This window comes from Triticum dicoccoides, chromosome 3B (genome assembly GCF_002162155.2).
Source record: "Triticum dicoccoides isolate Atlit2015 ecotype Zavitan chromosome 3B, WEW_v2.0, whole genome shotgun sequence".
NCBI classification, from domain to species: domain Eukaryota; kingdom Viridiplantae; phylum Streptophyta; class Magnoliopsida; order Poales; family Poaceae; genus Triticum; species Triticum dicoccoides.
The window spans coordinates 768,598,948-768,611,776 of record NC_041385.1 but is presented as its reverse complement, the minus strand read 5'-3'; the positions used below and the strand labels follow the sequence as shown (position 1 = coordinate 768,611,776).

At 47.6% G+C, this 12,829-nt stretch overlaps 1 pseudogene; it reads right to left on the bottom strand.

Moving 5' to 3' along the window:
• Positions 1 to 2,668: 2,668 nt before the first annotated feature.
• Positions 2,669 to 3,627, bottom strand: LOC119279963 (annotated as a pseudogene).
• Positions 3,628 to 12,829: the final 9,202 nt, after the last annotated feature.

Genomic DNA, 12,829 nt, shown 5'->3' with positions numbered 1-12,829 from the left:
AAATAATTCTGAGTTTCCACAAAGACAAAATAATTTATGTAGACTCCAGAATAAATTCTTAGCATTTTCCAAATATATTTAATAGGGGAGAAGTCATATTATCTCCACTCCAAATATTTTGCCTTGAGTTGGAAAACACTTTGAATAAACAGAAAATCCAAATATGCATAGAAATCATGATGACAAAGAATGATCCTATTAACATTCCAAATCTTAAAATTTGGGATGTTACATGTGTAGAGAGGTAAAGTTGACGGCTAGCTTTGGTACTTCCTTTGTTTTTACGAGTGTTTTAAATAGCGGGCTATACTAAATAGTGACGGACCTCCAAATTAGATATAGTGCAGCTATAGTGGGCTATTTTGTACATGAGACCATTTAGATATAGTGGGGCTATAGCCGGCTATTTAAAACTATGGTTTTTACTGTCTGACTAAGATTTATCAGTGGAAATCACGAGTTATCTGATGTAGAACAAAGATCCTAAATTGTTGGACCATGGTCAAACTTTAGTTTTACATTATATATTTTTTCTTTATTTCCTTTCTGATGTGTTCTTCGGTTTAAAAAGTTTGTGATTTTTGAGATAAATCAACGATGCAAATTAAAACTTATATGTATAACTTATGGTCACACCCGTCAGGTGTGACATGGTCAGAAAGTCAACTCTATTTATTTTGACCATTAAGTTGACCGTTATGATAGGTGAGGCCCACACGTCGGCATGTCCTCATCCTCTCTCTCTCTCTCTCTCTCTCTGTTTGGCATTTCAATAAACACCTTGTGTGCATTTGATAGCACCACCGCGTCGACTGTGTGGACGTCGGCGGGGGCCTACTCGTTACCTTCCATCGAGGTGAGGATGCTCCACGACCTCTTGCGCTTCCCGAACTGCACCTTTCACACGCTCATGGCGGCCGTGCCCAGGAACACAAGGTGCTTCATGAGCTGCACGTTCAGTCGGGTAGCACCACAACAGCTTCTGTCGATGACGTAGCGGCCCACGGCAAGTCTCGTTCAGCGAGTGAGGCGGTCCGCGACAAGTCCAGTTTGGCTGGGGCAAAAAAATTCAGATTTTAAAAATGTTAAAAAAATGTGTAAAAAATGCACATGAATTTAAATGTCTTCTATTTTTTCGGAAAAATCATAAAGTTTTGAAAATGTGTGTGAATTAAAAAAGAAATATTTAAAAATGGTCAGGAATTTGAAATATGTGTTGACAAATATAAAATTGACCATGAACGTTGGGAAATGCAAATTAAAAATAACCAATAATAATAATAATAAAGAAAAAAATAGAAAACCATACCAAGAAGGATGGGAACCTGAGGAAACCTAGCAGAAAAATAAAAAAACGAGAGAAAAAAAAACACTACTATCTAGACTAGCGGGTGAACCTTCTTACTGGGCCTGGCCATCATGGACCCTGTGCGAAGAATAAATTCTACGCAACTAGTGTAGAGTAGGGAATTTCTCCAAGGGGTAGTTCTAAATAAAACTCATGTGAGGAAAAGGAAGAAGCCCACTTTAGTTAGTTGGAGGCCATGCCCATGATGACGGCCCATGTCGCCCAGTACTTTCTTTTTAGATGCATGTCGCCCAGTACTCGATAAAGAAAAACATGTCGCCCGTGATGATGAGCGTGTCCTGCAAGCAGCCGCCACCAATCCAGTTCCATTGCCTAAAAAAAAACCAATCCGTTTCCTAGTCTGCGCAGTGCCCGCGCTTTCATAAGAGCCAATGAGACATACGCAGCGTCGCACGCAGATCGTCAGGGCTGCCTCGTCCTCGATTGTTTCCTCTCCGCCGTTCCCCGCTGGCCCTGGCCGCTACAGGTACGGCAGCGGCGGCCATGGAAGCAGAAGCACTGCCGCCGTGGCCGCAGGCGGCGGTTGCGTCGGAGGTCCGCTTCCGTTTCCGAGGAGAAGTGGCCCTCAACGGCGCCAAGAAGCCGAGCGACCAGCCGTGCACTGTGCGCCTGCGCGGCGGCCTGGTCTTGTCCCATGCGCCGCGCAGGGTCGGGCCAAGGGGCCGGCCGGTCGACGTGGCCACTCAAGCCGTCAGGAAGCTCGACCTACAGTTCAAGATCACCGATCACGCCGTCTTCCAGAGCAGCAAGGTCTGCAGCGAACTCATCCGAGATATGCTCGCCCATGCGGTGGCGGCGACCAACGAAAGCGAGTACAACAAACTCCCCGCCGACGCTGCAGATTCAAGGCAAACGCCCGTCGACCTGGCCGCGATGATCGTTGAGTTGATTGGCCGTGAGATCGACGAGATCGTCGCCGCCGGGGGCGTCGTCCCGGGCTACAAATTAGAGCTCGAAATACCCCAGATCTGTATAACCCTGGTCTACGAGGCCAAGGCGCTGCTTCTCGCTTGCAAAGAAGCCGCCGCCGCCGGAGTTGTGGCACTCTGTGGCCGAAAGCGCCGCCGTGAGGCTGATGATGAGGTGTGCGTCATCTGTTTGTTGAACTTGGAGGCTGAGGACGACGAGGAGAACGTCCGGCTGCCGTGCTCCCATGCCTTCCATACGCCGTGCATCGAGCCGTGGTTCGGCAGGGCGTCGACGTGCCCGACTTGCCGGCTTGACGTTATGGAGTGCTTTAGCTTTGTCAGATCGGTGCCTCCAAGGAGTTCAGATATCTCCTAGCCGGAGATGAGCCATTCATAAATGACGAAGGTTCGGGAGCGGAGCACCGCAGAGACACCTATATATTGTGCTCGAAGCTGTGGATATCGAACCTCGCTGCCATGCCGTCCGGCAGCGCGCCGCAGAGCCGGTTGTAGCTGACGTCGAAGGACCGCACGTCGGTCAGATTCGCCAGCAGCGCCGTGATGCGGCCGTAGATCCTGTTGTGGCTGACGTCCAACCAGGTCAGCCCGTCCGTCAGGTGCACCCGGGACATGTCGAAGCTCAGCGCGTTGCGCGACAGGTGGACGCTGACCAGCTCCGTGCTCCCAGGGCCGAACAGCACCGAGGCGTCGCCCGTGAGCCGGTTGCACGACAGGTCGATCAGCACGAAGCGCACGGCGAAGAAGTCGGCCGGGACGCTGCCGGACAGGTTGTTGTGGAAGAGGTCGAGGAACGCCAGGTGCCCGGCCCTGCTGAGGAGCAGCGGCGGGATGGAGCCCGTGAGCGAGTTGCCGGAGAGATCCAGCGACTGGAGCTCGGGGAGCGCGCCCAGAAAGGCTAGCACGGGGCCCGAGATGCCGGTCTGCGAGATGGCGAGCTCAAGCAGCCCCGATCGAGAGCCTGGCGAGCGCCGCCGGGATGGCGCCAGACACGCCCGCGAGCTTGAAATGCGCGAGGCGCTGCAGGCGGGTGAGCCCCGCGATGGCGTGGCCGTGCACAGGGCCGGCGACGCCGTCGTCCAGCAGGATGTCAAGGCCGACGACGCGGCCCGTGGAGCCTTCGCAGCCGACGTTGGGCCAGGCACAGCACGGGATGTCCGGCGTCCAGGACGCGAAGTAGGAGGCGTTGTTGAAGGCTGCCTTCACGGCGACCAGCGCCGCTCTGTCGACGGCGTGGCGTCTCCTCAGGGCGGCTGACGCTGAGATGGCGGGGAGGAGGAGGAGCAGGACGGCGAGTGCGGGCAGGGCGCGCGTCCTTTGTGTGTCCACCATGGCTGCACGGGTGCGGGGTGTGTCATGCCATTGTCATCAGTGTTATAAGTGCGCACGATTACATGTTGCAAAGTTTTGGCGGCACTGGCCAGGTTGTTCGCAGTTGATTCACGACCGGTGCATGTGCATGTGTGGTGCGCCGTGCGTGGCAACGACTGTTCAAACACTTACACCCATAAACACCACCTTTGGATAGTTAGATTTATAGAGATGTGTTAAGCTTTCATAGGAAATAACTATGTCTCATCTAACTCCTGCATTGTTGGAATTTACACCAAGATTCGTACGGATGGCCGGCTCCCGTATCCATGTCGGCAGACTGATCCCCCGTTCACAGACAGATACAGTGTCCGGTTTGAATTCAACGTTAGAGATGCCCTTATCATGTTATCAGTTGGATGAAAGATGAAGATGGGGGCTGGGGGGATGCGGATCGAGGGAACACGCACAATGTTCTGTACTGTCATGAACTACGTTGCTCTGAGATTGCTTGGGGACGGGCTGGATTCATGTGGAGCCATGCTGCAAGCTCGGAGTTGGATGAGACCACCCTGTGGACGATTCTTTCTTTCGGTATGTAGGAAAAATAATTTTAATGTCCAATTACGTGTGTGTACATTTTCTTTTGTAATTTTGATTCCAGAGGGAATGGAATATAAGATGGGCAGCCTGAATTTATGGCTTCTTTTTTGGCGAGTACTACGCGCCGGCGCGCCGGCTGAAACTTTCGGCCGGTCCACTGCCAGCCGCATGATTAAAACAATTCATACAGTACGATTGAATTAAAAAACGAATCGTCCTCTACCTGTTACTCTTTCAACGATGCAGAGAAAAATCTCTCTTCTGCCATTGACGTTCCTAACAACCTTGCTCGCCATAGATACGAGAGCGTCCCCACCTTGAAGTGCCGCCGATTCCCCGACACTCGCCTTCCCCGCCGGCTCGCCGCCACTCGCCTTCCCCGCCGGTTCCAGCAGGGCGCCGCCGCCGCATCCAGTTGTCGCCCTGGTAGCAACGTCCGCCATTTTGTAGAGCGCATGATGCCTCTGTCCTTGTAGCAACTAGTCGCCGCCGTCGTAACACGCCCGTCGCAGCAACACCACACCGCCGGCCATAGCTCCCGACGTCGCCACTCATATCATCGTCAGCCGGCGGCGCCGGTTTTTGAAGATTCACGGTGGAAGCTTTTTTTACACCGGTTGAAGCTTTTTTGCTGTATGGTTGAAGCTTTTTTCGATTCTGATCAAAGCTCTTTTTCACATGGGTTGAAGCTTTTCTTGATGCTGGTTGAAGCTTTTCTCCACGTTTGAACCTTTCCTCTACGCTGGTCGTAGCCCTTTTCCATGGTTGAAGCTTTTTTCTCCGATGTAGCAAAAAATTCCATCAGTTCCAGCTTCTAGTTTGCTGGTTGCAGCAAACTTTGCATCGCAGTTCGTCGTCATGGCAGCGCCCCATGCCGGTTGCAGCAAAACAGTTGGCCAGTTCCAGCATATTGTGGTGTCGTTGGTAGCAAACGAGATTGCCGGTTGTAGCTCCTCTTGCTCCAGGTTCCAACAACGACGCCGGCAGCTTGTAGCACCCACGGTGGCCGGTTCCAGCACCCACGGTGGACGCCAGCAGCTTGTAGCTTTGGCAGGAGGCACCCCCAACAAACCTCACCATTGACGCCCCTAGCAGCTTGTCCATGGCGCAAAAAATATCCCCTTCCTAGATCGCTTCGAATCCGGCCATGGCCTGCGCCCAGCAGATGAATCCGGTCATGGAGCTTGCAGCAGCAAGGCACCGCCGCACGGTGATCTATTTTGGGAGGTCCCCACCGTGGTTTGTTGATGGGAGGAGGGGGAGCATGGCGCAGGCACAGAAAGGGGAGAGAGTAGCAAGAACGGAGATGAGATGCGACCGGTGGAGAAAGAAGATAAGAAAGAGAAGTTGTTTCTAGACGCGTGGGGCCAAGCGTGTGGCGCGTGTGTGTGCGGCCGGCGGAACGTTTCGGCTGGCGCCCCCGCTGGAAACGTTTCCCTTCTTTTTTTGACTTTGTATACTTATCTTGTACTACATATTTATGCGGCATTTTTTGTGGGGGACTTTCGATCTATTCATATTCAATCATGGCAATACAACGAACACTAGAAATTTTAAAATTTACATCTAGATTCGTGCACCACCTAGCAACGACTACAAGTACTGAAGCGAGTCGAAGGCACGCTGCTATCATTGCCCCTCTCTCATCGGAGCTGGACACAACTTGTTGTGGTAGACAGTTTAGAACTCGTCGTGCTAAGGCCTCATAGGACCAACGCACCAGAACAACAATCGCCGCCAATGAAGAGAAATTTAGTTCGGAAGGATTCAACCTGAACAAAGACGAACAAAAACGGGATCCGAGCGGATCCACCAAAACATCCACCGACCGAATCCCCTGAGATTCGTTGGAGACACACCACTACACGCCCTATGACGATGCTAGACGCACCACCGGGATGGGGCTAGATGAGGAGAACCTTATTCCAGCTTCAAGAAGCCGTTGCAGACTCGTCTTCCTGAGCAGGACACAAACTCTAACAAAACTTGAAGAAGCACCTATAAACGGAGCCCTCCCGTCGGCAAGGGCCGGGATCCACTGCGCACCCATGGCCCTAAGCCCACAGAAGACATGGCAGATCGACGGCGCCACCGACAGGAGGCAGAAACCCTAGCCGCCTTTTCTTGAAAAGATAAAGGAATAACCGCTTGTTCTATGAGGGCTTATAGCTCCTGTGCGACACATTTGAGGTGAATTGGCAAGGGTGCGATGTTGTTTGAGCGAATGGCTGTGGTGCGACAATTTTGAGCAGGTAAATTGCCCACGCACGACATGGCTGTTAAACTCAACTGATGCCCTCGTTAGTTGTTGGGGGCTGGACCCACCACTTATCTACGTAAGCGCGGGACCCACCACTTGTCTACTCATGGGACCCACCTCCCCGCAGCTAGAAGAGACGAGCGCCCATGCCCGTCCGCCCATCGCCGCCCATTCATCGTCTTTCCCCAATCTTTCTCTTCTCCGGCGACCTAGAGCAAATGTCTACCTCCTCCGCCACGCACTCAAAATGGCGACAATATGGACCAGTGCTGCTCACAAGGTGCCCTGACGGCCCACGCCCAGACCCTCTTAAACGGTTGGTCACTAAGAGGGATGAGAATGGCAATCTTGGGCGGGAATTTGTGAAATGATTGAGCAATCCAATGGCAGGAAGGGACGGCAAGGTTAGATCTCAGTTCTAAGCCCGTTCTTTCGCTGTCTTTTGCTCTGATTTCTCCACATTTTGTTTTTTCTCCTCGAATTTGGGATTTAGGGTTCATGTTGTTGTTTTCATATCTTGAAGAAATGTTACCATTTCAAGTGGATTGATGAATATGTTGATAGGATTCAGTTTGAGGGCTACATTGATTCGAGCGTGGCCGCAACCTGGGAGCTCAATTTGGGCGGGCTGCCGCTGATTGCTGTGAAGAATATGGGGAGCTTAGGCGGAGGGGCGGGCAGAGTCATGCCGATGGCGATGTATGCGTGCAATGCTGAACTGCATGCGGAGTCCGAACTGATCGAGGAACTGAAGAAGATCAAGAAACATCTAATGCAAATGTTCGATTTGCAGAAGCAAGCAAATATCATGGCAGGGGGGTTCTATTGTTGTATCATTGCTTTGTTTTTGTTTTTTTTTGTTGTTCATCCGTCATTAGAATGGGCATTTAGGCCTGTCAGGGTAGAGGATGTGATCTGTGCGCCATGCCAAGTTATGTATCTGAATTGAAGCAGCAATTTGGAACACAAATTATTCAGTGTTCATGCTCTGTTTCCTCTGTTTTTGTTCTTCGGTTAACAGAGTAGACACCCAAATTCAGTTTCTAGTAAAAAACAAAACTGGGCTGCCGAATAGATGTTGGGCCGTAAGAAAATAACCTTGCCCAAATAGAGACCAGCCCACCCGCGTAGGGGCACCAGCCCACCTCTAACTTCGGCAAATAAAATGTTACTTGTTTTTACTTTGGCCTTTTTCTTGCACTAAATTTTGTGATGGATCATTTTTTTGATGCACTAAAACTAAATGTTACTTGTTTTTATGCATGTCTGCCATGAACTAAAAGAGTTGCATGCTTGCATGAAGTAAATTAGTTTGCATTTCCTAGTTGCATGTCCATAGTGGGTTTGCATGGGGCTCCTAGTTGCATGTCTATGGTTTGGGTCATGACCCATTATTTGGCCAATATTTTGAAGATGGTGTGTGTGGTGATTGGGGTGTAGCAAACCGGGCCTGTAGCAACCCATAGCAATACACAATAATAGCAAGAACAACCCATAGCAATCTACAAATAATAGCACGAAACACACAATATATATAGTAGCATAACGATTATATAGAAGCATAAGATTGCAACATATAGTTCCACGATAGCCTTACAACTCCACGATAGCCTTACAACTTAAAATACTAATACAACTTAATAATAGTAGCATAATGATTACAACTTAAAATACTAATACGATATATATATAGCAAGCTAGATAGATCGGGGGGCACCAAACGCGGGTTCTTCTTCTCCTCCTCCTCCGGGTGAACGCCACCTCTCTCCTCCGGGCGCCCTTCACTCATTCCCGTTGTTGATGGGGTACGGGAGCGTGTGCATAACGCCGTTGTTGGGGAAGACGCTGTTGAAGTCAATGAAGATGTTATGGGTGGTGAAAGCTATGAACTCACAACCAACCCAATACAATCGCCCGAGGAGGTGGAAAGCATCGAAGGGGTTAGTGAACGTAGCGAGGAGCCCAACCACAACGCCATTGTGGTTGACCTCCTCAAGATGGTACATCCTTGGATAGACACGGGGGAGGAGGCAGAAGCCGACTGCAAGGAAGAACTCCGTTAACTCCCTTGCGCCCCTCCACCTTTAGATCACCCACACCCTAAGGGTTCTCTCTACGTAGACTCTGACCGGGTAGAGCCTTTCCGGAACGGCTGGGGGGAAGCGGTAGGTGGGGGCGTTGTACTACATGGTGGCTCGAGGGCTCGATCGGGTTTGATGGAGAAGAAGGAAGAAGGAGGGTAGAGGAGGCAGAGGATGGGGTATGGATGAGGAGGGAGAGGAAGACGATAGTGCCCGGCTTAAATAGCCCAAGTGCGACGTGGTTTTTGATTTCTTCGAGTGGTTTCACCGGGTAGAATTAATGGGCGGGCAGAGTTTGGTGGCGCCCCATCAAAGTGTGTACACGAGCATGGGAAACGGGCTACGACGCTTCTGTGCCACCGGTTGCGGGTCAAGGGGGACGGGCTCACCCACGCGTCTGTGCCGTCGTGGGTCAAGGGGACACACCTGCCCCAGGTTCTCTGTGTGTGCCGCCCGTGCATTGCTACCTCTTGAGCACTGCGTTGGATTGCCCCGAAGAGGAGAGGATGATGCAGTAAAGTAGCGTAAGTATTTCCCTCAGTTTTTGAGAACCAAGGTATCAATCCAGTAGGAGACCACGCACAAGTCCCTCGTACCTACACAAAACGATAGCAACTCGCAACCAACGCTTAGGGTTGTCAATCCCTTCACGGTCACTTACGAGAGTGAGATCTGATAGAGATAATATTTTTGGTATTTTTGATAGATAGATGCAAAGTAAAAAGTAAAACAAAGCAAGTAAATAAAGTAATGGAGATTGATATGATCAGAATAGACCCGGGGGCCATAGGTTTCACTAGTGGCTTCTCCCAAGAGCATAAGTATTCTACGGTGGGTGAACAAATTACTGTTGAGCAATTGATAGAAAAGCGAATAATTATGAGATTATCTAGGTATGATCATGTATATAGGCATCACGTCCAAAACAAGTAGATCAAAAAAATTCTGCATCTACTACTATTACTCCACTCATCGACCGCTATCCAGCATGCATCTAGAGTATTAAGTAAAAACAGAGTAACGCCGTAAGCAAGATGACATGATGTAGAGGGATAAATTCATGCAATATGATAAAAACCCCATATTGTTATCCTCGATGGCAACAATACAATACGTGCCTTGCAACTCTTTCTGTCACTGAGTAAGGACACCGCAAGATTGAACCCAAAGCTAAACACTTGTCCCATTGCAAGAACTACCAATCTAGTTGGCCAAACCACACAGATAATTCGAAGAGACTTGCAAAGATAACTCAATCATACATAAAAGAATTCAGAGAAGAATCAAATATTTTTCATAGATAAGCTGGATCATAAACCCACAATTCATCGGTCTCAACAAACACACCGCAAAAAAGAAGATTACATCGAATAGATCTCCACAAGAGAGGGGAAGAACATTGTATTGAGATCCAAAAAGAGAGAAGAAGCCATCTAGCTAATAACTATGGACCCGAAAGTCTGAAGTAAATTACTCACACTTCATCGGAGAGGCTATGGTGTTGATGTACAAGCCCTCCGTGGTAGATGCCCTCTCCAGCGGAGCTCCGGAACAGGCCCCAAGATGAGATCTCGTGGATACAGAAGGTTGCGGCGGTGGAATTAGGTTTTTGGCTCCGTATCTGATCTGACGGGGGTATGTGGGTATATATAGGAGGAAGGAGTACATCGCTGGAGCTCCGAGGGGCCCATGAGGTAGGGGGGCGCCCAGGGGGGGCGCGCCCTCCACCCTCGTGGCCTCCTCGGAAACTTCTTGGAGTAGGGTCCAAGTCTCCTGGATCACGTTCGGTTGGAAAATCACGTTCCCGAAGGTTTTATTCCGTTTGATATTCTATTTCTTCGAAATACTAAAATAGGCAAAAAAACAGCAATTATGGGCTGGGCCTCCGATTATAGGTTAGTCGCAAAAATAATATAAAAGTGGAAAAGAAGGCCCAATATAGTCCAAAACAGTAGACAAAGTAGCATGGAGTAATCAAAAATTATAGATACGTTGGAGACGTATCAAGCATCCCCAAGCTAAATTCCTGCTCGTCCTCGAGTAGGTAAATGATAAAAAAGAATTTTTGATGCGGAGTGATACTTTGGCATAATTTCAATGTAAATCTTCTTAATTGTGATATGAATATTCAGATCCGAAAGATTGAAGACAAAAGTTCATATTAATATAAAAGTAATAATACTTCAAGCATACTAATCAAAGCAATCATGTCTTCTCAAAATAGCATGGTTAAAGAAAGTTATCCCTACAAAATCATATAGTCTGGCTATGCTCTATCTTCATCACACAAAGTATTTAATCATGCACAACCCCGATGATGAGCCAAGCAATTGTTTCATACTTTAGAGATCTCAAACTTTTTCAACTTTCACGCAATACATGAGCGTGAGCCATGGACATAGCACTATAGGTGGAATAGAACGGTGGTTGTGGAGAAGACAAAAAAGGAGAAGATAGTCTCACATCAACTAGGCGTATCAACGGGCTATGGAGATGCCCATCAATAGATATCAATGTGAGTGAGTAGGAATTGCCATGCAACGGATGCACTAGAGCTATAAGTATATGAAAGCTCAACAAAAGAAACTAAGTGGGTGTGCATCCAACTTGCTTGCTCACGAAGACCTAGAGCACTTTTGAGGAAGCCCATCATTGGAATATACAAGCCAAGTTCTATTAATGAAAAATTCCCACTAGTATATGAAAGTGACAACATATGAGACTCTCTATCATGAAGATCATGGTGCTATTTTGAAGCACAAGTGTGGAAAAGGATAGTAGCATTGTCCCTTCTCTCTTTTTCTCTCATTTTTTATATTTTTATTTATTTTGGTGGGCTTCTTTGGCCTCTTTTTTTTGTTTGGGCTTCTTTGGCCTCTTTTATTTTTCATAAAGTCCGGAGTCTCATCCCGACTTATGGGGGAATCATAGTCTCCATCATCCTTTCCTCACTGGGACAATGCTCTAATAATGATGATCATCACACTTTTATTTTTCTTACAACTCAACAATTACAACTCGATACTTAGAACATAGTATGACTCTATATGAATGCCTCCGGCGGTGTACCGGGATATGCAATGAATCAAGAGTGACATGTATGAAAGAATTATGAACGGTGGCTTTGCCACAAATACAATGTCAACTACATGTTCATGCAAAAAGCAATATGACAAAAGTAATGTGTGTCATATGAGCGGAACGGTGGAGAGTTGCATGGCAATATATCTCGGAATGGCTATGGAAATGCCATGATAGGTAGGTATGGTGGCTGTTTTGAGGAAGGTATATGGTGGGTGTATGATACCGGCGAGAAGTGCGCGATATTAGAGAGGCTAGCAATGGCGGAAGGGTGAGAGTGCGTATAATCCATGGACTCAACATTAATCAAAAGAACTCATGCACTTATTGCAAAAATTTAGAAGTCATCAAAAACCAAAGCATTAAATGCATACTCCTAGGGGGATAGATTGGTAGGAAAAGACCATCGCTCGTCCCCGACTGCCACTCATAAGGAAGACAATCAATAAATAAAATTGTGCTCCGACTTCATCACAAGCGGTTCACCTACGTGCATGCTACGGGAATCACAAACTTCAACGCAAGCATTCTTTAAATTCATAATTACCCCTACTAGAATTTCTTTAATATTATCACCTCCATATCTCAAAACAATTATCAAGTATCAAACTTATCTTAGTATTCAACGCACTCAAAAGAAAGTTTCACATATCTTGAATACCAAGTATATTAACATTAAGAAAATTACCATGCTATTAATGATTCTCAAAATAATCTAAGTGAAGCATGAGAGATCAATAGTTTCTTTAAAACAAATCCACCACCGTGCTCTAAAAGATCTAAGTGAAGCACTAAGCAAAAATTATTACGCTCAAAAGATATAAGTGAAGCACTATGAGCAAAACTATCAAGCTCAAAAGATATAAGTGAAGCCCTATGAGCAAAACTATCAAGCTCAAAAGATATAAGTGAAGCACTATGAGCAAAACTATCAAGCTCAAAAGATATAAGTGAAGCACTATGAGCAAAAATATCAAGCTCAAAAGATATAAGTGAAGCACTTAGAGCAAAACTATCAAGCTCAAAAGATATAAGTGAAGCATGTAGAGTATTCTAGCAAATTCCAATTCAGGTATGGCTCTCTCGAAAGGTGTGTACAGCGAGGATGATTGTGGCAAACTAACAAGCAAAGACACAAATAATACAAGACGCTCCAAGCAAAACACAAGACATGTAGTGAATAAAAATATAGCTCCAA